The sequence below is a fragment of the Hippopotamus amphibius genome, chromosome 4 (assembly GCF_030028045.1).
Source record: "Hippopotamus amphibius kiboko isolate mHipAmp2 chromosome 4, mHipAmp2.hap2, whole genome shotgun sequence".
NCBI classification, from domain to species: Eukaryota; Metazoa; Chordata; class Mammalia; order Artiodactyla; family Hippopotamidae; genus Hippopotamus; species Hippopotamus amphibius.
In genome coordinates, this window is record NC_080189.1 from 94,898,049 (window position 1) to 94,925,257 (window position 27,209).

The following is a 27,209-nucleotide window of genomic DNA, read 5'->3' on the forward strand; positions in this document are numbered from 1 at the left end:
AAGAGAATTGTTGTATATCGCCACCAGGAGATATACAATAATGTTTTTAACATCCCATTCATAACACCAAAAAACACTGAGAATACCCCAAATAGCCATCAAAAGAAGACTGGCTACACAAATTTAGCACACACTCCCCATGTGCTAATAGGCAGCAGTGAACATGAATGAGATATGGCTACTCTCAACAATGTTAAAAATTCTTAAAAACATAGCACTGAATGAAATAAAAACACGTCGCGGAAGAACACATGGGTCTTGGTGCTGCTTTTATGAAGTGTGAAGCCAAGTAAAATTAAACTACCATTTAAGGATGAACTTTTTTAAAAAAGATAAGAATGAAATATAAAATTCAGAATAATAATTACCTCCTAAAGAAACTAAGAGGATGAGTTAGGGAAATAGCACACAGGCAGATGACATAGAACAGGGAAGGTTCTAGATCTTAAACTAATGGGGTCACAGGTACACATATTTTATACTTTATAATATAATTTACTCATACTAAAACATTTACATGCATGAACGAATATCAGAGAACTCAGCGCTTTGCTTTCTTTGTACTTTTTATAAAACATGATCAATAGTAATCTCAGAGAAGGGCTTCTCAAGCTTGGCACTGTTGACATTCTGGGACAGAACATCGTTTTGTGGTGTGGGGCTGTGTTTGCATTGTAGACTGTTCAGCAGCATCCCTTGTCTCTACTCCCCAGATGCGAGTAGCAAGCTCCCAGGTGCACCAGCCAAAAATATCTTTAGAAGTTGGCGAATATCCCCTGGGGGCAAAATCTCCCCCACTTGAGACCTACTGTCTTAAAGGAATAATTTATGTGAGAGTCACATGAAATAAGATTAGAGCATCCTTGTCTCTGAAGATGGAGAGATGCTGAAAGGAATTCCAACAGACCTTGCTAAGTTTCCCCTAGTTTCCTATACTCAGCTTGTACCCTTTGCCCCACCATATTTTCCCACGACTTTTCACTTTTCATCAAACCTAGCATAAAAAGGCTCAAGTTTAACCACATCTTTGGGTCTTCATTTCCTTATGAAGGCTCCTGTGTCACATGAAACTTATATTAAATAAATGTGTATGCTTTTCCCCTTTGAATGTGCTTTTCATTACAGAGCCCCAGGCGAGAATCTAGAATGGTAGAAGAAAAAGATACTTTTTTCCTACCGCCCACAATCCTAACCCATACATGAAATATAAAATCTCTCGCTGACTTATCTTTGAATAACTATGGAATGTCTCTATCAAGTCAAGATATTTGTATTTGTATCATGCAAATTTTCAAGCATACATAAGAATTGAGAGAACAACACTGTGATTTCCCACGCACTTATTTAAATCTAATGATTGTTATGATTTTGCCCTAATTGCTCTATCTGCTTTGATTTTATTATTTTCTGTGCTAAATTATTATTTCAAATTCCATACGTCAGAAGTATTTCACTCCTGCACACTTAAGTATGCAACTCTAAAACAATGAATGTGTCAAGACTTTGTTCTCATAATCACATCTTTAACAAAAATTGAGAAATAAATATAACAAGTCTTTGTCATAGCACAACTTTAACTCAGAGTTATGTATGTTGTATGTATAGAGATTTTTTTCACATTTTATGACGAAACTAATGATTATTGACTTTCTATGTAAGCATAGGTGTGAAAGTCTGTAATTTCTTCTAAAATTTCAATGTAATCTTAAATCAACGTTGTCAAATGAACAAGAAATGGAAAGATGAATCCACAGAGAAAAGCTGAAACCAAATTGTTTGATATACGATCAGGCCACCCAAGATGGCTGTTCTCTTGCTCTCTGTACATCCCCTGCTCGACCAGTGCCTGCTTCACTCATGCCCTACACACACGACTGACCTTGCAACATGCCCAGGCCCCAGCTAGTGACTGTTCTCATCTTTAGATCAGACCATCTTCACCATGATAACCTATCAAAGGGGCAGTGAGGGACAGGGATGGGCCCCTCTGATGATTTCCCTGGAAACTGAGGAGCCAACCTGCTGTAACTCCCCCTGTAACTGGTAATCTCCCCCTCCCCTTGGAAGCAAAGCCTCCAGCCACGTCCTGCCAGGCATCTGCCCTATTCAGTGCGGTGTCACTCCAGGACCTTGCTTCAGACATGTAAGATCCCTCACCCATTAAACCACTGATGTCTCTGTCACTCACTTTGGGCTCTTTCTTCGGTCTCAAGGATAGGCAAGTACAAGGCTTTCAGGCCTGTGAGGTGCAGCCCAATACTTGACATGAAGCAGCACCCAGTCTTCTCTAGACCTGAAGAACAGATACATGCATTCACTAAGCTTCTAAAATCTGTATAGAGCTGAGCCAATTTTCCTGACCTTTCTAGAAATGTAGGTATATATGAGCAAACTGAAGAGGAAAGAACAGTATCCAGACTCTAAAGAAGATCCAGTTTACAAAACTTAGTATGTCAACATTTTCCTAATCCAGTAAAGTAACAGCAATTAGCTTGCCACTTAAGGCAAAAGAAGGGAAAGCTGCTTGTGCATTATTCTTAATGCATAATGTCAGAACATTCACTTTAAAAAAGCATGAGACAATTTAAAGACTTTGATTTCTCATAGAAACAATTCAATTTGGTAGAGAAAATTTAAATATAAGTGGATAAGTGGAATAATCATTCTTTCTACAGATTAGATGCAGCCTTGAATTCTGTAAACAAACACTACTTTCCCTATTGTTATTTATTGTAGACCAAAAATTCATTTCACCAAAAAAAATGTTGCCCTGACATAAGATATAGGAATAAATCTATCCTGTTTTGCAAATACTAGTTTGCTTTTTGCATCAAAAAGTTGCTGGATAAGGGACTTCCCTGGTGGCACAGTGGTTAAGAATCCACCTGCCAATGCAGGGCACATGGGTTCAATCCCTGGTCTGGGAAGATCCTACATGCCTCAGGGCAACTAAGCCCGTGCACCACAGCTACTGAGCCTATGCGCCACAACTAATGAAGCCCAAGTGCCTAGAGCCCACGCTCCACAACAAGCCAGCACACTGCAGTGAAGAGTAGAGAGAAACTAGAGAAAGCACACGCACAGCAACTAGAGAAAGCCCGCGCACAGCAAGGAAGACCCAACACAGCCAATAAATAAATTAAATAAATTTTTAAAAGTTTATGGATGAGAGTGTTACTTTTCCCTTTCTTTCTTTCTCCCACTTAAATGGGTTGGAAAGAACAAAGTACATGATGGAAGTCACAGCATTTTTTTTTCCATCATAGAGCAGAAAGTATGTGTTTTATTAGCTAAAATTATCTATATCCTAAACTACTTCTATTACCTTTTCTTTTTACCTATAATTTTTTCTCACCAGAGGTAAATATGTTTCCTATGTATAAAATGGTACCTAAGAAAGTGAGGTGCATTGCAATCGTGATTTGCTCATGTCTCAGTGCAGATCAGTGAACAAATCAACTCATGTAATTTTTATAGATGTAAAAAAGATTCTTGAGATACTCTGGCCCAGCATACCCATTTTACACATGAGGAAACTGAATCTTTTTGCATTCTCATGATGCTTTCTCACTTTTTGCCTGAAGATACTAATTTATCCTGCCATACTATAGTAAGTCCAATTTACTTTTCCTTGTTTCACATCCACGCTTGGTGGCATGGATCACTCGTTACAAATTGGTCGACCATGAACATACTAAAACTACAAGTGTGGAGCTCTTGCAAGGAACTCCCACCCAAGAAGGCCTATGTCATGCATCCAACATTCTCTGACATCAAATTTTTTAACTACAGATTTTTAAATTTTTTGATTCTGCAACCTGTGATTGATTGTCCTCAATCTAACTTCTAATAAATGAGAAAGGCAGCTCCATCCAAATGCACTTGAGTCTGTTCTCTTTCTGGAATGACAGGAAATATTCATATAGGTAAGATAAATGTGTTAAAAAGAAAAAAAATTAAAGGAGAAAAAAATATGTCCTCTTCCACTCACCCTCTGCATATTCCCTTTTCTTCCTGAAGTAACTATTGATAATAATTTGGTATACATCTATGGAGAAATGAGCCTTTCAGTATGCCAAGGACTTTTCATGGATATTCTCATTCAATCTATTTTATCAAGGCCAAGTGGCTAGTTTAAGTATTATTCATTCATTCAACAGCTATTTATTGACCTCCTTATTAAGTGCCAGGCACAATTTTTAGAGTCATGATACATCAACGAACAAAACAAGCAATGATTCCCACTCTCCTGGATCTTATATTTTATGAAAAGATTGTTTAGAAAAAGACCTAGAGATTCAGGGGATAGGGAACAAATTCTAAATTTTAATGACTATATTTTGTTTAATTGAGTTTTATGATGGAGGCATTTGTAGGTACAGGTGGCAGGCACATAATGATGACAATATTATCTGGGGATCTCAAAATATATTTGATTTATGAATTAGTTTACTAAATTTAAAAATTGCTGAATAAATGTAAGGATTACAATATATTCGGGATCAAAAAATTCTTATATTAATATATTTCACTTGAAAGTGAACTTACTATTACAAAATTTATATAATGATTACATTTATAATGTTTCTTCAATTAGATGCATTTAAAATAAAATGAAACTTAGCTAATTTCTCACCAAACAGGTAAAAGATAAGTAATTTATATTAATCTATAACTAGGACATAAAATCAAAACTATCACTATGTATACATTAAAATATAGGAATTAATAGTGCATATTAATATAGTTTAATTAATTAATAAAGCACAAAAATAGGATTTTATTGAAATGAATGTTTTTATTATGGGAAAATAATTAAAAATTAATCATATCTAATTTACATTGTAAACATTCCTATGCTATTATTTCCAATTTAAAAATGTGTTCAAAAGACCCCGAATAGCCACAGCAATCTTGAGAAAGCAAAATGGAACTGGAGGAATCAGGCTCCCTGACTTCAGACTATACTCCAAAGCTAATAATCAAGACAGTATGGTACTGGCACACAAACAGATATATAGATCAGTGGAACAGGATAGAAAGCCCAGAGATAAACCCACGCACCTATGGTCACCTAATCTATGGCAAAGGAGGCAAAAATATACAATGGAGAAAAGACAGCCTCTTCAATAAGTGGTGCTTGGAAAACTGGACAGCTACATGTAAAAGAATTAAAGTAGAACACTCCCTAACACTATACACAAAAATAAACTTAAAATAGATTGAAGACCTAAATGTAAGGCTAGATGCTATAAAACTCTTAGAGGAAAACACAGGCAGAACACTCTTTGACATAAATTGCAGCAAGAACTTTTTTTTTTCCTTTTGAAAAATATTTATTGAGTATAAATAAATGTCCTATACATTAAATATCAAGACATATTCATTATTGATTACAAGTCCACTGTAATACTGAAGGAACAGAATCAAAACAGCCACCCATGATACAGTAGTGATCATTCCATTCCAATATTGGACACAGCAATGATTTACTCATTAGACACAACAAAACTCACCAAAAGAGGCCATCACTTTAACCAAGCTATAATACCACAAGAGAAAATGGTTTTGAATAATATGGACAGTCCCACTAATCTCATCTTTGTCATCAATTTATCAGGTCAATTTGAAATTGTGGAGACATGCTCTCATAGGACTTAGATTCCCATTTCCTTGGTTTTATTTCAAAATTATTTTTAAGGAATTAAGTCATACATATCCAGTGATAATTTTAAGTAAGTTAGTCTTTCATAAGAGAAGAGGAATAAAAATTTAGTATGAAGAAAACTTTCTTCAAGCAATGAGTCTCTTAACGGAAAAAAAATAAATGTAATTAACTTTTTCTCCACAGAAAGGAAATAAACCTAAATCTGTTATGGAAAACTTGGGAAGATAAATATTTCCTAGTCCCAGAATATGTGTTTATTTTACATGATGTACTTGAATGATGCAAGTCTATGAAGCAGGGATCTGTGGCAATCCAAATTCATCCACCAGGACTCCATCCTTATTCTTTGTGTCAGTGGGAACACCTTCTGGAATTGCAGGTGCAGCTGCTGCTTCATCCAAATGTGAACTGTCTTCATCAGCCAGAAGCTCGTCGCCCAGTGCATCCAACTCTGCTTCTAGATCATCTTCATCTAATTCTGGGGTGCCATAACTACGACTCAATGCTTCTTGGATTTCATTTGCATCTTCCATCATATCCTCTAGCTGGTCTTGTAGATCCTCAATCTGGTCGATTTTCACTTGCTTGTATGCTTTCTTCATTTCCTTTACACCCAGTTTCATAGCATCAACCGTGGTCTTGGTGTCCTTCAATGACTGGATGGTGTAATTGGCTTGTTCCATGTTAAATGACTGTTGGGCGAGATTGTCCCGCTGCTGCTCATACATCCGCTTTTGCTTTAAAACCCGCTAGGCTTTCTGCTTGACCATATTCTTTGCAGGACCCTCTCTCATCTTCTTGATCCGATCCTTATATTTCACTAGTTCAGCATCCAGCCGAGAAATCTTCTTGTCGATGGATTCTGCCCAGCTGTCCACCGTGCCAATGCAGTCAGTCAAGCTGGGCGGCGGAGCCTTGGGTTTCGCTTTCCCGAAGAATCGGTTCATCTTGGGCGGCCACGAAGAACACCCAAACACTGGAGCAAAACCAGAAACGGAAGCCACAGCAAGATCTTTTTTGACCCACCTCTTAGAGTAATACAAATTAAAAACAAAAATAAACAAATGGGACCTAATTAAACTTCAAAGCTTTTGCACAGCAAAGGAAACCATAAACAGGACAAAAAGACAACCATCAGAATGGGAGAAAATATTTGCAAATGAAGCAACTGACAGAGGATTAATCTCCAAAATATACAAGCAGCTTATGAAGCTCAATATCAAAAAAACAAAAAAGCCAATCAAAAAATGGGTGGAAGACCTAAATAGACATTTCTCCAGAGAAGACATACAGATGGCCAACAAACACATGAAAAGATGCTCAACATCACTAATTATTAGAGAAATGCAAATCAAAACAAAAATGAGGTGTCAATGCACACCAGTCAGAATGGCCATCATCAAAAAATCTACAAACAATAAATGCTGGAGAGGGTGTGGAGAATAGGGAACCCTCTGTTGGTGGGAATGTAAATTGATACAGCCACTATGGAAAACAGTATGGAGGTTCCTTGAAAAACTAAAAATAGAACTACCATATGACCCAGCAATCCCACTACTGGCCATGTACCCTAAGAAAACCATAGTTCAAAAAGACACATGCACTCCAATGCTCAATGCAGCACTATTTACAATAGCCAGGACAAGGAAGCAACCTAAATGTCCATTGACAGATAAATGGATAAAGAAGATGTGGTACATATGTACAATGGAATAATATTCATAAAAAGTAACAAAATTGGGTAATTTGTAGAGACATAGATGGACCTAGAGAGTGTCATACAGAGTGAAGTAAATCAGAAAGAGAAAAATAAATATCGTATATTAACACATATATGTGGAATCTAGAAAAATGGTATAGATGATCTTATTTGCAAAGCAGAAATAGAGACACAGATGTAGAGAACAAATGTATGGATACCAAGGGGGAAAGGGAGATGGGAGGAACTGTGAGATTGTGATTGACACATATACACTATTGATACTATGTATAAAATAGATAACTAATGAGAACATACTGTATAGCACAGGGAACTCTACTTAATGCACTCTGGTGACCTAAATGGGAAGGAAATCCAAAAAAGAGGGGATATATATATATGTATAGCTGATTCATTTTACTGTACAGTAGAAACTAGCACTGAACTTTGTAAAGCAATTATACTCCAACAAAAATCAATTACAAAATAAAATAAAATAAAAATATTAAATTATTAATTAATTATCATGAATGCCAGTTATTAAGGAATTCTCAAAGGATACAAGTAGTTATTTTAAAGAAACAGTTGCTATTTGACAAATCATTCAAGAAAATCCTTTTATAAGGTTCTAGAAATTACAAATAAAATTCTCTGCTTTATGTCAGTAAAAAAGCCAACAGACGCACAAAGAAAAGAAATATATCCCTATTTCCTCTTATGCTTCTAAAAATTAAAATTGTTGTGGCTGGCAGCTTATCTTTCTTTAGCATAAACTTTACTTGATTAAATGTACATTCCTCTATTCCCCATCTTCCCCAACTAAGAATTATTCTGACAGGGAGGTATAAGGCAAACTCCAGTTTTATTCCCAGGAATAAGGCATTATGACTTCATTCAAAATGTACACAATGAGCTTCTGAAATAATTAACTTCTTATGTGCACATATACCCAAGATTGTTAAACCCAGTAACATACCTGGGCACGGTATAGAGGGATAAATATATTTCTGTGTATCAGGTTATAGGAGAAAACTGAAGTCCTTGACCAGGTAAGCTCTCCATTTCACTTGTTCACTAAAATATATTCCTAATAATAGCTTTCATGATGTTTGTAATTTAACAACCTGGAAAAGTAAATATAATGTATAGTAAACAATTTTAATATATGATAGGGGAAAGTCTTGAAATAAATACAGCCATTTGGGGAAAAAAAAAAGACAAAAATTTGAAGGTATTTCCAGTGGTGGTTAATTCTATGCATCAACTAGACTGGGCCATGAGAGGCCCAGACATTTGGTCAAACATTATTCTGGGTGTGTCGATGATGATATTCCTGGATGAGATTAACATGTGAATCTGTACACTGAGTAGAGCAGAGTGGGCCTCATCCAATCAAAGACCAGAAAAGAACAAAAATGTTGAGTAAGAGGGAATTTCACCCACCTGATTGATGAGCTAGGACACTGATCTTTTCCTGCATTTGGGCTTGAACTGAAAAATTGTCTTTTCTTGGGTATTAAGCCTGCTGATTTTTTTTTTAATAAATTAATGTATTTATTTTATTGGTTGTGTTGGGTCTTCTTTGCTGTGCGCAGGCTTTCTGTTTAGCTGCAGGTGAGTGGGGGCTACTCTTTGTTGTGGTGCGCGGGCTCTCCATTGCCCTGGCTTCTCTTGTTGCGGAGCATGGGCTCTAGGCGCATGGGCTTCAGTAGTTGCAGCACATGGGCTCAATAGTTGTGGCTCACAGGCTCTAAAGCGCAGGCTCAATAGTTGTGGCGCACAGGGCTTAGTTGCTCCGCAGGATGTGGATCTTTCTGGAGCAGGGATCGAACCTGTGTGCCCTGCATTGGCAGGCGGATTCTCAACCACTGCGCCACCTAGGAAGCCCCAAGCCTGCTGATTTTTAAACGGGAATGACACCATTGCTCTCCTGAGTCTCCAACTTGCCAACTGCAGATCTTGAGACTTCTCAGCCTCCACAACTGCATGAGACAATTCCTTATAATAAATCTCTTTCTCTCTCTATACATCCTATTGGTTCTGTTTCTCTGGAGAACTCTGACTAATACATCACCAAAGATGCCCCATTCCACCATGGGTAATAATTCAGGTCAACAGCTGACTCTTGAAAAACATGGTGGGGTTAGGGAGCTGACCCTCCGTGCAGTAGAAAATCTGCATATAATTTACAGTCGACCCTCCATATCCACAGATTCAGTCGACTGCAGATTGTGCAGTACTGGAGTGCTTACTATTGACAAAAATCTGTGTATAAGTGGACCCATGCAGTGCAAACCTGTGTTGTCCAAGGATCAACTGTAATGTATCTGAAAAAACTACCAGCCTTGATTTTTCAAAACAACACATTTTCCATATTCTTTTAATTTATGACTGGTGCCAAGATTTTACTGAATAATTTTTTTGTGGTCTTCTATGCTACTGGTATTTGGTTTCAAAAGACAAATATAGGATTGTTTCAATAGCATTGCTTTAGCAATTTCCCTTTAAAATGTAAAATGTGGCATTTGGGAAGGGGAAGAAAGTTATAAAAATATACATTTATCCACTTTTCAAAAAGTGCAATTGTCAAATTATGAAGCAGGAAAAAATAATAGAGCCACTAATATTAGCAGAGATGTATTCCAGATGGGTTCCTTAAATTATGGTTAAATTTCAGAACTAAACTAAATATTCTAATACATTTTAATAAAAATATGGTTGAGAATCAATGCTACAATGACAAACCACAATAAAATACAATAATAATTCTTCTATTGTAGCATCCTAAAGATGGTATATTAAAATTCTTATCTATAATATGTTAGGAATGACTAATAATGTCATGTCATTACAAAAATCAAATTTTCAACAAATGTACAATATCTTCTTTAATATACAAATGCAACAGAAATTAAATATAAGCTTTCAAGTTTGGCTCTCTTTTTTACTTTTCCTGAATTGTTAACTCCAGTTAGGTCACCAGTTGAAAGTGACGTTTATTCTTAATATTTCACCTCACAGGTTTTGAAGAAAGTATAAATTTAACCAGCTACATGTTTAGTTGATAAAGCCATTTGAGGATTTAATCATCCTAAATTAGCACCAATAATTATTGCTTTTCTTTGTATCAATTTTGATGTAGCAAACACAGTTTTGGACTTGGAGCAAAAGTCCAAATCATCACTGTGATAGTTGCTAGCTGTGATACTTCTGAAAGGTTATTTTCCTGAGCCCTAGTTCCCTCTTCTGTAAAATGGTACCTTTCCCTAATGGTATTTGACAGACTTGGAAGAAAAAAAAAAAAAAAAAATATATATATATATATATATACTTTTATATATATATATATAAATAAAATAAGACTTTACTTATATATGTGTATATATATACACATACACATATATATACATATATAGATATATAGTGCTGTGCCACGATGAAAAGCAATCATTAATGGAAACTCAGTCTTAATGATTTAGTTATATTCACATTTGTTTCAATATCCTAAGTATTATTACTATCAGAAAATAATACTTTAAAAACAGGGAGAAAGTTGTGGTATCCCGTCTAGCTCACCTAATTGCTTTTCATGTAAAAAACTGATAATAATCCAAAGGATTCTTGTCCACGGAAATGCAAATTTATTGTGTGTGATGGGCATTTGATTATTGCCTTATGAATAGATATGTTTTGTGTGTATTCATAAGTTAATTTCAAAGTTCCTTATTCTCTATTCATGTGAATTTCCTGGCTCTGCTTTGAACTGATTATAACATCTTACTAGTTCCTTCTTTAGTAATGAGTTAAATTAACCATTGACACATGTTCATTTAATATTTACATGAGCCAAGATTTTAACTTTTAAAAATTATTCTTTAAAACTGCTCTACATTTTAAATAAATTGTATGGTCTACATATCAATGGAATTTGCACATTAGAAAAGAATTTTTCAGAAGACTATTTTGCACATATTATTTTTCCTATTATATCTTTTTAATGTTCACACTAGATAAATTTTTGAAGTGTGTAATGGAGTTTTAAACATATGGATTTGGATAAACTAATCTTGTCAATTACATAATGTTTCTTTCCAAAGCACAGTTTTAAAACATGGAACAAAGACACATGATAAGCTATGGGTTAGTTTTTTGGAATTTCCTAATCTAGAAATCCTAAAGAAATTACAATATACAATATGGGAATTTTAGTGTCTTTTTATTGCATCCATTAATTGTGCTGAGAAAGTACAGCTGTTCTCAAAGAACTAACAAAACCAGCAAGCAATCTGTATTTACCAAACTATGTACAAAGTTGCCAGTGTGAAAATACAGAATAAATTGAGCCTTAGCCCTACTTTTTCAACATGACAGATGTGAAAACTCACCTTGATCTCCAAAATCACAATCCATTTTAAGTGAGCTTTAATCTTCCACAAAATAAACTAGGAGTTTATTCAAAGGAAAAAATTTTCATTCCTCTACGCTTCATTTATGATGATATATTTCCTAAGAAGTTCTTCTCTGATTCCCTTAACATTTTGTCTGCCTACCTCCCTGCTGAGCTTCTAAAATAATTTCATGGTAGAATTTTCAGGTTTCTGCAAATACTTCAATTTTCTCTTTCCTATTCTTCAATTTTGCCTGCCTCTTATTTCCTGATGATATTCTTACCTCTGGTAGGCAACGTTGTTCTTAACGTCCTGGCCCTGAAGGAAGTGATTGATGCTTTGAATTAAGCTGCTTTTTTAAAACATATGAGCTCTCACAGTAACTAGCTGATAGCATTTTCAATTCACTTTAAAAATTGAGTGTCAATCTACCTGTAGCTGAGTTATAACAAACTGATTTTAAAAGTTAATCTGTTCATTGGCGGTAAGTATTTCATCAATATGCTAACAAAAATGATATTTTCAGACACCCCAGTGCTGGTGTATATAGCACAGCTGATTTATAGCTAATAAAATTGAAAATATTAGACATTTTAGCTTATATAAGTGGGGAAGCATACTAATTAATATCTAAGCATTGAGTTTTCAAACAGTCTTTAGTCATAGAACTCTTGTTTAAAGAAAAGCACACATGAAATCACAACTAAGCTCCCTTTCGACTTGGAGCCCTGGGTGGGGAGGAGGCATTTCGTCCGTGGCTTATATCAGACACCTATATAAATAGTATGAAAACTACAACGCCAAAGGATACTGAGCATTGAATTCATAATTCATCAGTCTGACAGTCAGCATTTTAGTTATTGAATGTGCATACCTGAAATGAAAATCTTTCAAAAGAAATTATGTGAAAAGCACATGTAAAAAAGGCAATCTAAAGCCACAGAGTTTTCCTAACCTTAAAGTTGAAAACTGTATCTTGGAAAATGATTTCTGATTACATTTACTTTTAGTTTTTGTGATTTTTTTTTTCTGTTTATGTGACACCCTCCTGCACCTTGACTTTTTTTTTTTTTTTTTTTTTTGGTTGAGAGCTTTAAATTGAAAAGGGACTGATGTTTTCTAAGTACTGACTATAAACTCCTTTTCCTCAATGCAACTGAGAGTGGTGGTGTCAGTATATTTTCCCACCGGGCTTTGTCTCCTGCCAAGAAGCATTCAGAATCCCAGGTACACATCCAGAGCTACAGATAGTGGCAGCCAGAGTGAGCTTTCTAGAATCTTCTTTTTTTCAGTTGACTGTATAAAATGACTATGATAGCACAAACACTATCTTAGGAAGGCATATCCTGCCCCAACTATCCCTTGAGATAGGCAAATATTGACAGTTAAATCAGGATCTTCTTTAGAAAACCCCATTTGTCTGTAGCAAAGGGAATTTGATTTCAGCTGAAAGTGAAATCAAGGGTCTTCTGTAATCTTTAGAAGTGGCTATTATTTGCAACCAATGCCAGGGAAATAAGCCTTTAGGTCCTAGTGTGAGCTTTTTGGTGGCATGGAGCAAAGTCATATCCAATCTCTCTCCAAAAAGGTGAGAGAGGAGAGAATTAGTCTATAGATATTGGAAAATCTTATAAGAATCTAAGAATAGGAAACAAAATAGAGCCAATTTCAGTGGCACAGGAAAGTCGTCTGAAGCAGACCAGCTGCTCTCAAGGATGCAACTACACCATCTTACCTCTCTTCTCACTACCTACTGGCTTCCCTATTTACTCTTGGTTTCCACGTTCTCATGATTTTGGTGGAATCACTTCTGTTCTTAGCTTCAGTGTCCACTATGGAAGGGCATCCTCTGTGTGTCTCAGTTCAGATTCCTGAGAGTCAGCATCTGGTTCTGAGACAGCCTGTGGGTTGAATAAACTGTGCAGTCAGGGACAGTGTAACACACACAGCCATGAACAAGACAGGCAAAGTGCCCAGCCTCATAGAGCTTACAGTGTCATGATTCTCACTTAAAATAAGACATAATTTAAAGGTAGCAGGACTGTGGGAACGACAAGTTTTCTATAAATGAACTTTAACAAAGCATACAATGAAACAAATCCCTAGCACACTTTGCCCACAGCTTTTTCTTTTCCCATGGTCTTGCCTCTGCCACTACTGTTACTGCTTTTGTTTTTATTATTGATAACTTTTTTACTTAAAGGCTACTGCTCTGAACCAGACATGCTCTAAGCCATTGGTTCTCACAGTGTGGTGCCCAGAACAGAGGCAGTAGAAGTACCTAGGAATTTATTAGAAATGCCACTGTTAGGGTCTTAACCCAGACCTACTTAATCAGAAGCTGAAGAACCACTGCTCTATTCCTTCAATTCAAATACGTCACTCTACCTTTATTCTACCTGCTTCCTAATAACTTCAGTGGATTCTCGGAGTTCCACAGTAATTGAATGGTATGAAAATGTAAATACATAACTGTTTAAAATGATTCTCCCACCCCCATTTAACCTTCCTGTTGCTAAGCTAAACAAAACTTTTCACATTATTCTTCTAGCCCACAGGAGTCAAAGCTTCTACTTGGTATCTGTCTGGAATTGTGCCTAAAATTCAAGTCACCAGAAAAGAAATACAATCAATCAATTTTAAACTTAAGATGACTACAATTCATCTACACTGACCAATTCTCCCTTCATTTTTCAACCAGTCCAAGCTATCATGCATGAAAACAGTGCCAAATAAGAGCTATGAAACTTCCTAGAATTCTATATAGAGGACAATTTTGGAAATAAAATAAAATACAGAATAAAAATCTCTCAGTGGGCAATGAATTCAGTTTCTGTAAAAAGCCACTGCTTAATACAGCCTCTCCAAATATATTTTGCAAATATTACTTTTACTTTTTTTACTATCACTTTTTAAAGTGAACCTGTATTCTGGGGGTGAAATTATACTGTAATGAGTTAATAAAAAAGCCTCAAGTGTTATAGAAAAAAATTACATTCACCAAATGGCATTTCTGGAATGCCATGTCCAGGTCTTTCCAGGTCACCGTTCTCTACACTACACTTTTGTTAGCATATTTTAAAAGTTTTCTACCAATGTATCACTCAAATTTTTACTAAAATATATTTAGGAAATATTTTTGTTCCTTAGGCATTATCACTGTATAACAATATGTTAAGTTAATCATTTATGCAATCTTCTTTCTTCCAATTTCAGCTCCATGAAAGAGGGAAATTGTCTTTTTCACTGCTGTAACTTTAGCACCTGACTCAGTACCTGGCACATGTTTGTTTGCTTGTTTGTTTTGTGTGTTTTTTTTTTTGTCTGCACTACACGGCATATGTGGTCTTAGTTCCCCACCAGGGATCTAACCCACACCCCCTGCAGCGGAAGCGTGGATTCTTAACCACTGGACTGCCAGGGAAGTCTGCCTGGCTCATATTCGTTGTTCGTATATGTTTGCAAGAGTGATGGAATAGAAGGATGAAAATTTTGTAGTTGGTGAAAAAGAATAAATATAATTTTTAACAAAGAAAATAATGATAGGCTTAGAAATTATTATGAACTCAAAAATACTGCCTGGGAATAGATAGCAAATGCATGAAGGTTTAATGTGTTTTGTGATTCATTACCAATTTGTGTATGGATATACGTCCAGAATATATACTTGGTAGCCAAACTTTAATATTGGTTTTGTGGAAGAGACTTTGAGAGTGTTTCTGCTCCGGCTTCCTTGCCTCAGGGCAACAGGATATCGTAACAGAACAAACAGCTGTCAATGTTTTGCTCACTTTCCAGGGGTGGAAATTTTATGAGATCTTTGGAATTCTTGCATTTTATCATATTGACAGTAAAGAAGTTACTCCTTTTGCCTCCCCTTCCCCCCCGCCCCCGCCATAGCTTCTCCACATTAACTTATTTCTTTTAAAAAGTCTTTTTCTGAGCACTTTAAATCTTACCATCATCCAGTTTTTTGAACACATCTTAAAGTTGTACTTGATTTATATACTTCCTTATTTACTTACCCAATGTTTTCACTCTTTTGTTCTAAAAACACCTAACTCATTTAACCTTTTCTCTTATGCTGCGTTAGCAACCTTAAAATCAATGATTGATTCTTCCTTGGCCTTTCTCATGTTTTTTTAAAATTCTAGTTCATATGTGGGGTTACTATTTCAATGTACTTCACACATATTAACCCTTGGCCCCATCATCTTACACAAGTTCTAAAATGACTTACTGTAGTATTGGCTTTTTCTCCCTTCAGGAGCACAGAGTTTGTTTTTAAGCTGCAGGTACAAGACAACCTCTTGGCATTACACCTTAAAGGCCATCCCCCAGTCTATGTTGTTAGTGTTGATTATTTGCCCCAATATGATTAGCTTTTCTAAATTCTAGCATGTTTTGAAGAACAACTTTCCCCCCCTACATTCTGTTAATATCTATTTATATGTTATTTCGGTTTTCCAGGATATTGGCAACTTCATACTGATAATCCTTGACTAAAAAATTTGTTTATGACAATCTTAATCCTCTCTTCAAGAAATAAACTTGAAAGCAGCTCTTCTGTCCTTTTTGTGTTTGCCCGTTTCTTTCCCCTCTAACCTTGAAAGACTCTAATTATAAGAATGAGATCACTAGGTACTTTATCCTAATTCCTAATGCCCTCCCAAATGCACATCATACTTTATCTAACCTGTTGATTCTTTTCCTAGATTAAAAGAAGAATAAAGAATTAAATAAACAATGACTAGCTCTCTACCCCTAGCAGCCCCCTTAGCAATCCTACAGGGAGATCACACAGGAAAGATAACATCTGAAGAGAGTCAGCTAGTCTGCAGGCAATGGAGAATGATGCAGAACCCAACCTTCTGCTCTGATGATTCACTGAGATTTTTCTCCCCTTTCTCCCTTTAAAAATTGTTATGGCTGAACAGGATCTTCAGAGTTGCTCTTGGGACATGAGTCCACCTTCTCTCCAGATTGCTGGCTTTTCTGATTAAAGCATCTTTCCTTTCTACTGATGCTTGCCTCTTAATTATTGGCTTTTGGGTGGCAAGCAGCTGAACTTGAGTTCCATAAGAAACTATCAGACAGAGAAAAATTTTGGCACAGTAACTTCAGACTCTTTTAATTTTGGTTCCACCATTTTATAGTTATTTGTAGTGGGCAAGTAGATTTCTAGCTCTCGACAACCTTATTTTTAGAGTAATGCAGGCAATATTGTGGCAACTATTATTGTGTACAAAATATACACTCAATATATGTTAGCTATTTTATTTTTACAATTTTTTTACAATCGTAGGGACTGCTCAGAATTGGCTTCCATAAGACACTTACATTGAAGAAGAATGTCATTGTCAATTTTTATTCAGTATTTAGGCATCTTTTTTTAGCTATCCTGAAATTTGTCAAATTCATACTTTTATAGACTACCATATTTAATACAATTAAAATTCACAACACAAGTATCAGTGTATGGACATATACACAAATGTTTTATTTGTCTGAAGACAAATTTGTCACAGGAAAAATTGATATTTTCTGACAAAAATCAACATTTTGGGAATGAAGGGGGAATCTAGCTGGTTGCTATCGCTATTCTTCAATTGACTGATCAGGTATAAAAATAAGAGGAGGATAAAGACACTTTGACTTAAGCATAAATAATGAGCATATATTTGTAATTTCCTGTGACCTTTGTAATTAAATATAACCTTCAAAATTAGAGTTCAACTTATTTAATATCTATTATTTTGGCATCTTATCTTTCCTCTTTGAGTAACTAGTTCATCATAAATAAAGAAATGTATACATTAATGTTATCCTTTTAAATTTTGGAGGTAATAATAAAAATATCTGCTTTATTATATATCAGATACTCCACTCTTCTTGGGTTCTTATCTTTACCAGGAAAAAAAAATACTTTAATCTTGTGTAACACTGTTTCCTTTAGCATTTTATAAAATAAAATAATTTTAAAAGTAGCTCTAATCATTTCATTACTGGTTCCTGGAAGCCAGTGGGGGGGGGGGGGAACAATTTTAAAGTTTTAAGAAAAGCTTTAAAAACGGACTAGGATTGTAAATTTTAGAGCTACAAGCTCTCCTGCCTTTGATCAATACTCATATTTTTATATGTAAATACAAGGACTGCAGCTTGATCTTCCAATATTAACCTTGACTTCTCCTCCCAGTTCCTTGCTAAATAGAAATGCAAACCACATCCTCAGGGACTTGCATTACTCAGTGTAGAATTTTCATCACTCAAGCCTCATTCTGCCTGAAGGACATCTCAAGTTTGTTCCCAGCACTATTTAGGATTTACGAACAATGCTATAGAAAGGGAAATAATTCTGTTTTTCTGATTTTGATATTAGTCAGAAAACTTTACTTAATAAAAGTGGGAAAATAAAATTTAACTTAATTTAATTTTTCATCCTTAGGAAAAGAGAGAAAGAATAAAAGAAAATGGAAGGGAGTGGGATATCAGAGAAGAATCTTTCCCATGGGAAAAAAATGCAAAAGTCTCCAAAGACCATAATGCATACAATGAGAACAAGATCCATACTCTGAAAAAAAAAAGAAAAAGAAAAAGAGAGAGAAGAAAAGAAAAACAAAAAAGAGGTTAAAAAAGAGAGAGAGAGAGGGAGGGAGGCTGCTAGCAAAATGTCAGTAATAACTCCCCTCCCTGCATCTGCATCACTGGGTAATCCTCACTCACATATACCTATGTTGAGCCATGTGATTCTCTTTGGCCAATGGGATAAGTGCAAACATTATACAAATGGAGACTTCAACAGTGTTTGCCTACTGAGACTTCCCCTCTCTTGCTGTGCTTGGAAAACTTAGACCACTCAGTGAACAAGTCTGTGCTAACCTACTGGAGAATGAGGGGCCACGTGGGGAAGTGAGGAACCTCAGTCAATAGCCACTAGCAGACCATCTGCCAATCGCCAGATGTGTGTAAGGCCATTCTAGACCATCAATGGCCAGCCAACCTGGCAGCTGGCCACAGACCCATGAGAGAGCCCAGCAGAGATCAGCCAAGCTATCGCAAACCAGAAGTCCTGCTCATTCCAACCACAGAACTGTGAACAAAAGAAACTGGAATGTTTTAAGTCATTAAGTTTTAGAATGGTTTGACCCACAGCAAAAGCCAACTGATGCAGGGAACAATAAACAGAAATGGGAGAAGAATAGCTTTTGCTTAGAAATAAAACAAGGGACGCTTACTTCACTTGGTATTCATTTTAGTTGTTGGCTTCAGAACAGGTTGCTATTTCACTTCTCTTTGAAATGTGCATTTGCTTAATAAGTCTGATTCGTTGTAGTTTGTTTTTACCCTAAAAGACAGCCTTGCTGAAAAAGCTAGAAGTAACAGTACACCCCTCCCATCCTATCCCGAGTTGGAGGAGAGTGGCAGGAGGGATGCAATATCTTAAATTTTTCTTTGCATAGAAATAGATCACAGTGTTATCATCCTGCTTACAAGAATGAATCAAACCAAAGATCAGATCTAGTATTGTATTCCATGGACTATGATATCTTAAACATAATGTATCATTTAGAGACAAAGTAAAAATAGTATTTTCATTACTATTTAATAATATAAACACTATTGATTAATTTTACTTATGTACATTACTGGATACAAGTTTTATTTGGTTCCACTATAAATTCAATAAGTATTTATCAAAAGTGATTTTCAATGTGCCAGACATTTTACTCATATTGTCTGTGTTCTACTCTTCTTGAGTTTTAACATAAAACATTCTCATACAAAACTATTTGGTTTCTTTAACTTTTATATCAACTCTTGGGCTCATAATTATCTGGAACAACTGCAACACTAAGAGTCAGCTCTCAGTGATCATTAAATGTTATTGTAAGCTGAGGGTCACTTTCTGAACACCAAAAATATATACCATCTCCTCTCTTTGATTTTTCTATCCTCTGAATAATTGAAAAAGGAGAGCTATTTTAACATTTTCCTTTGCATTTGTAGGGATAATACCAATTTACAAATCCTTAATGGAGGGACAAGGATACATGTTATAATCTGCAGAGTATAATTTCATTAAACCCATAAACAACTAGATAAACTCACCTATTTACAGCATTATGAAGAAAGCTTCATTCATGTGGTTAAGCACTTGGGTGGTTGACTATCCAATTGCAGAGCTTCAAGTCTTCACACAATGTATTATTATATTAGCTTACAAAGAAAAGATAACTTCAAGTGAATGGTGTCACAATTATTATCAAAGAATATGAACTGGAAGGTATATTAGGTTATAAATCTATTGGGAGGATATGCATAAAAATAAATTTAATTGTAAGAATTATTACACAAATGATAATCAACTAAAGGTTTGGTTCTCATAGCCATCATTTTAATAAATAATTAAAAAGTTTTATTCACATATGCCAGATGCCTTGGTCATTTATTCTTTAATTTACATGAGCACTCTTTAGGAGTTTATCTATCGAGGTTTGACGGTTAATATTTTAAAATTTTTATTGGAAAATTTCAGACATACAAATGTTGAGTAAATAGTATATAAATTATTAGGGAGGTGGGAAATGCAGGCTTTAAAATAGGCAGCATTAAGCCCAGCTAAAAATTAAGGTCTGTTTCTAAAAAAAGAAGAGGAGAATGTCACAGGATAGATAACTGTGAAATGCAAAAACTTACCAAGGAGTTTCTAATTAGTGGCCTTTTTCTGTAAATAAATTTGCCATATAAACCTGTGTTTGTTAATATCCCAGATGAGTGTGTGAAACGTATTATGCTGAAAGAACATGACTGATCTACATTTAATAGTCATCATTATAACCTAAAATTCCAAATAATTTCTATGATAGTTATGTACATTTTATATAATTTTAAAATCTATGAGTTAGACTTAATATTTCCTTACTTATGCAATATTTTATATTCACCTCACCATTATTATCCACCTAATCACTATTCGAACCACCAAAGAATTATATCTAAATTTTGAAATAATTATATTACAATTTATATATGAACATATGTATCAACATCTAATGATAGATATACATGCTCAGCAGGTTAGATAGATAGAAAGACAGAAAGATGTATAGTTAGGATGGCACTACCCTGCCCTTAGTCTGTAACGAGAGTTGAGATATATTTTAATAAAACTCAAAAAAAAAATGAAGAATAAAAAAATAAGTTAATAGTCATTGGAAGACTATATGGCTCCTTTTGTCCAATAGGACTAAAACTTGAGGAAAGTTTTAAAAATCCTATGTTGTATAACAGCCCTTTGCTATTTTGTTTGTATTTTCCATACTCACTACTATTTAAGTCAGAATTTGCACAATAGCTATCAATAACTTGCCAAGACTCAAGATGTTGCTCTAAAAATACTAAGGGATAATCCAATGTCCAAGACATATCCTAGTAGTTATGAAGTCACATATGTTTTGCAAGTAGCCACTTAATTAGCACTTCATTTGTTTTACAGGTAGGGGAAATCACTGTAATGTGAAAAACAGACATGCAATGCTTTCCCTAAATGAGTTAAATCCTAATAATATTCTAATATACAAAAACTAAATGAAATGTAAACAACAAATTTGGCAGATCACCCGCTCATTTTAATTCTAGATGAAGCATGTGATAGATGATAGAGGATTTATTACAAGAATAGAGGGAAATTTGCTCTAGGAGAGAAAAGGTATAAAGTGATTTTTTTTAGTTGGAAAAAGTCAAAAGAAACATATTTCAATTCAGAGGCTTGAGAATAATGTAATATTTTGTTATTCTTTCATATTTGTCATAAGTATAAATAATCTTAAAGCATTCCATTTTCACAAGCCATAAGGAAATAGCAAAAATGTCACCATGTAAAATTTTAATCTCGATTTTTATATTACTCTTTTTAACTTTTAAATAAAGAAACCTAAAATACATTGATTCTGAGGAACGTGTATAATCCAAATAACTGCCAGAAGCTGAAAAATATCTAAGTATTAACTCATAATGCTGGCACATGTAAGACAAGGGATATCATCTCATACTTTCTACCTTTTTAAGTTTTTGTGAGAGAATATTGTTTGTACCTAGTTATGACTAAGACAGCTTTCTCATAAGAAAATACTGTAATAAAATAATAAAAATGTTTCACACATCCCCCCAAAAGTTTTCTTAAGTTCCTAACATTAAATTTGGTTGAATGGTTACGTTGTGTAATATTGCTATGCCAATTACTTTTAATGTTGTAGTTATTAAAAGATAGAACTCATAGTTTGGACTATTAAAAGGCATCATTCAATACAGAAAAATGTTTTAAACATTTGTTACAATTTATAAAACAAATGAAAAACTATTAAAATGAAGTTAGAGACTTTATTTTCTTCCATGACTATTTCAAAATAAATTTCCTCTCATAGCAGAATCAGTTATAACTAAGAAGAGAAGACCAAGAAACGAAGGACTCGTAATAAAAAGCAGATGACTTCAGAATAAAAATATATTATGCCTAAATTTGATTAAATGTAGACATAACAAAAGACAGCTTATTCAAATATCGGCCCTTTAGACTTGTGAGTTTTGTTAAGTCCTTGAATAATAAGTCACAGAAGTTATGAAATCAGATAGTACCATTATTTGAATTAATCAGAAGTGTATAGAAATTCAATTAATAATAACTTGTCATATTGTAGTATTTAATATATGAAGAACTAAGTTTGGCTATGTTTTATTAAGACAAATAGATTCTAAAAGATCTAATACAATTTATCCTATTATGTAATTTAGCTGTTTGCAAATACATGTTGAATTGGATAGAAGTTTTGTTAGATTTTTACTTTTCATAGTTGAATGACATGGTATTTAATTATACTTAAATCTAATAGGACAGAGATTTTTTTTAAAAGAAACTGAAAGCTATTGCTTATTTATTATGCATAAATTGTGTATTATATAATAAACTATATAAATGTAATCTACTCATATGCTTTACTTTTTTTAATTTATTTTATTTATTTATTTATTTATTTTTTGAGGTACACCAAGTTCAATCATCTGTATTTATACACATATTCCCGTATTCCCTCCCTCCCTCGACTCCCCCCCACCCTCCCCATCCCAGGCCTCTAAGGCATCTTCCATCCTCAAGTTGAACTCCCTTTGTTACACAGCAACTTCCCACTGGCTATCTCTTTTACAGTTGGTAGTATATATATGTCTATGCTACACTCTCACTACTCATATGCTTTAATTGCTTTAGTGTGATAATCTCAGTTTGGATTAGAAGAACAATTTTGAGTATTATTTTTAAAAATTACAACCAATTTTCAGTCAAATTTTAAAGTTGAGATTTAAAAATATCTTAGAAATAGCTTAAATAAATCAGTCTATCATTTGTAATATAGACAAATAAATAGAATTTGGAGTTGCACAACTGTATCGTATATTTTGACATAGATTAGTGTAAATCAGGTTATGATTAAAACTGGCTCACTACACTGGCAGATATTCCTAAATATCACTTATATACCATAGGTATATGCTAAGAAATATGGAAAAATAAAACATTGCTAATAAAAATTCTAGGTCAATGCAAAATGTTTTGTATAATTATTCAGTTTGTATAGAAAATTCAAAGTAGATTTGGATAAAAACTCTAGGAACACGTTTCAGCTCCACAATTACGTTTCTCCTTTCTTAATTTGCGTTCACCATAGCCAACTGAGGATTATCTAGCTAGAAAAGTACCTGATACTAGTCCATAAATCTGGCTTGTTAAATTTGTTTTTGGAAGACCAACAATGAAAGAACTTATTGAAGGAGTGAGTCATTCTTAGGAACATAATAAAGATTCTTTCTTTCGTCCACTTTAGTTAACCAAAGCACACTCCGCTCTGCCTAAACAACAAATAAACTTAGTTCCAAGAGTCAATTCCACTAAAAAAATAAAAATAAAAAGCACAACAACAACAAAAATCTCAACTTAGGTACAAGAATGACCTTGATGACATCTTAAATCCTTTATCAAAAATTCTTCCTAAAACCCAATAGGAATAATTACAAATAGGCAGAATATTCTAATCTCTTTATTTCCTGTTTTTAAAGTAGAAAAATTCTTGACTGTTCAAGAAATTCTACAGTTTATTGACTGTTCTCAAATTTATTCTCCTTATACTAATCACTTCTACTGCAAACTACGTAATGTGGTCAAAGGTGAATTCACTCTTAACCATCACCTTCCTTTTGGTTAGCATGATAGACTCAAGTTGAATCATTCCAGATGCCTTCCTTTCAGTCAGCTCCCTTATTTCCATTTTCTCATCAAATCCTCTATGTTCTATCCGTTTGCTTTCATACGCATCCCTTCCTCTTAACCTTCACTGGTCCTTCCTCCACGTAGACTATGATCATTTTGTGGTTTTATCTTACTAACTGAATGACTGTCAACTTGTCTCTCATGAACCTCTTCAACTCTCATTCATATAATTAACTCCAACTCATATCAAACACAGTTCATGGATTACCTCAGGAAGGCCTTTTTTAACATTTCAATTTGATAAGTTTCTCTTCTATACTTCCTCAATTCTTGCTATTTTAGTATTTATGCCATTGAACTATAATTGTCAGTTTATATAACCCTCTCCTTTTTCCCTTAAGGCAAAGCCTACGTTATTTTAATTTTTTAACTCCTGTTCCAAGCAAATATGAGGCGTTAAATGCTGTGAATGTTTGTTCAATGAATACCATTACCAAGAATTTTATTTTTAATTCTTGATCCTTTTAGTTATGAATATGTTGAATTTCATGTCAAAAATAATCAGATCTTTATTACTGCATAGTTTATTACATTCTGTAGATGAATTTGGATATTAAGAACAAAGTTAAATTAATTTTAAGTAGTTTAAAGTTTCATAAATTAAGCCTTGTACATATCTAACTTGAAATTGATTTATTATCCTAGCCCTTCAAAAGTAATATCAGAATGTTAAAGTCATTCTACATGGTAACTGGAATTAAGACCTAGAACTTCACAAGATCCTGCATCTTTCAAGGATTCACATCATGGCTGAGGTCCTTAACTCCTCAAATGCCTTTCAAAATAAAAATCAACACATATTTTCTAAGTCCCTGCTGTTGCATATTATTTCACCATTAAAGATTCCAAACTGTTTCTTAAAATGTTTCACACACAGTCTATTGTAGCAGATTACTACACTGCTCATAGTAACATTTAAGGGCCTGAACCTTGAATTATTTTCCTTGAAACTTAAACTTCTATGTTTCAAAATGAGGGATGTAAATTCTATCAACTTTCCTGTTTGAAGGACCTTTCTTAGTGAATAATACTACCACTGGGTTTTAAACTACAAATACTGTTTTATTTTGGTTTTTAGGGTATGTTTATTTGTTTAACCTGCAGAGGGTTTTTAAAACTAAAATCTTCAAACTACTCTTTTTAATGTTTTCAATTTAATAAATTGAATTTTGCACCATGGAAAAGAAATTTTGCAAACACGAGTAGATTAAATCTAAAAACAAATATGGCATACAATGACACTAACTTATATCACTGTAAGTGATAATTAAAATCTGGAATTTGATGAAAGCTATTAGCTGACCAATTGCTCATTAAACTGCTACTGAAGTCTGAGTGTTGGAAATTAAACTAAAACCCCACGTAGAACAGTCTATCAGTGTATAGGTAGAAATGAATTGGGACTGTTTTTATTTCATTCACAAGAAGTTCTGTCTACAATGCCAATCAAGGGTAATGGCTGGGGAACTTAGCAATAGGAAATCCTGTTACTATTTTCACTCGTAGAAAGTAATTGAATTCACTGCAAAATACCCACATTATTCCTCTTTATGTGCTGTGAGAAGAAGTAGAACCACATCTTAAAGTGTTTAAGGCAGGTCTAATGAGGGGTCATAACTCTACACCAACCCTGAACTTCGGAGTCATGGAGAGAATACGGCTTCCTATTGAAGTCACAAATGCAAGTACATACAAGGAGGAAAGAATCGTATTATTCCTGTTAAAAAAAAAAACATAACAATTAGAAGTCTGGACTCATAAGGAAAAATGAAACTGGAAACTAACTGCATCAGAGCTTTCCTAAGACACAAATTAATACAATTCTATTTTCAGACTGCTCATGTCCACATGAAAATCGAGACAATAAAGATACTTCCCTTTTGCGTTGGTTGAAGGAAGGTCTGACAACCAGTAATCATTCTGGTCTGTAGACTGTCACACCTCTATCAAGTGTTCAGGTGAGAGCAAAGCTGCCCAGCAGCACAGACAGGTAAATAACAATCCCTTTATAAATGATAAATTTCTATTTGGATATGCTAGAGAGAATGGAATGCCACCTAACCTCTTCCTTGAAATAAATTATTTTTAGATATTTTTTCTTTTACATAACAATGAAACAAGATGGCTACCACATGTATATATGTATAATACTCAACATTTATAGAGTACAAGATAATTGCTACCAGATAATTGATTATATATGTGTATACGTGTGTATGCAAATAAATGCACGCAGATGAACATATATCCCCATGTCATCATTTTCGTCTTGTCAAATAATTTTTTTTTATCTATGTAACAAATACTGGGGACTTCCCTGGTGGTGCAGTGGTTAAGAATCTGCCTACCAATGCAGGGGGCACAGGTTCGGTCCCTGATCTGGGAAGATCCCACATGCTGCAAAGCAACTAAGCCCGTGCACCACAACTACTGAGCCGGTATGCTGCAACTATTGAAGCCCTCGTGCCTAGAGCCCGTGCTCTGCAACAAGAGAAGCCACAGCAACGAGAAGCCTGCGAAGCGCAACAAAGCGTAGCCCCCTCTTGCCACAACTAGAGAAAAACCCATGCGCACCAACAAAGACCCAATACAGCCAAAAAACAAAACAAAACAACACAATAAAACAAAACAAAACAAACAATGGCATCAGGCCAGATTAGAAATTGTGAATCTGATATTAGTGGGCCTTGGAGGGCACCTGTGGAGTCCTGAATTCCTGCCAACCATGCAAATGTTACAGTTATAGTCAAATGTACCTTTTTCTAGGGAGAATGTGCATAGCTTTCAACAGATCTCAAAAGGGTTTGGGACTGCCAAAAGAGAAATAATCTCACATTTGGAGAATCTTGAAGGTCCTTTCTAGCTATTATATTGATATAATGTTTCAGGTTTATATGACTTTAAAGCAGCCAAAGAGATTTGGCAAGCTTTTTTAATCAGTAAGATCCTATCTTTGAAGACCAAGAGCAAGCCAAAGAAGAGACTATAATAAGAGGTTGTTTTAAGTAAACTTATCTTCCTCCAAACATTATAATAAAAATCTACAGGTTTCTGTTTTCTTATGTGCAATCTGTCATTACCCACCATCCTCCAGCAAAGGAAATAACCTCTACAGTCAACAATATAAATACAGAC

At 34.6% G+C, this 27,209-nt stretch overlaps 1 protein-coding gene and 1 pseudogene across 1 annotated transcript in view; both read right to left on the bottom strand.

Moving 5' to 3' along the window:
* SEMA3E (semaphorin 3E) overlaps positions 1-27,209 on the bottom strand; it is a 253,140-nt gene that overhangs the window by 179,450 nt on the left and 46,481 nt on the right. The window lies entirely within an intron of this gene.
* LOC130852604 (charged multivesicular body protein 5-like) lies at positions 5,475-6,655 on the bottom strand (annotated as a pseudogene).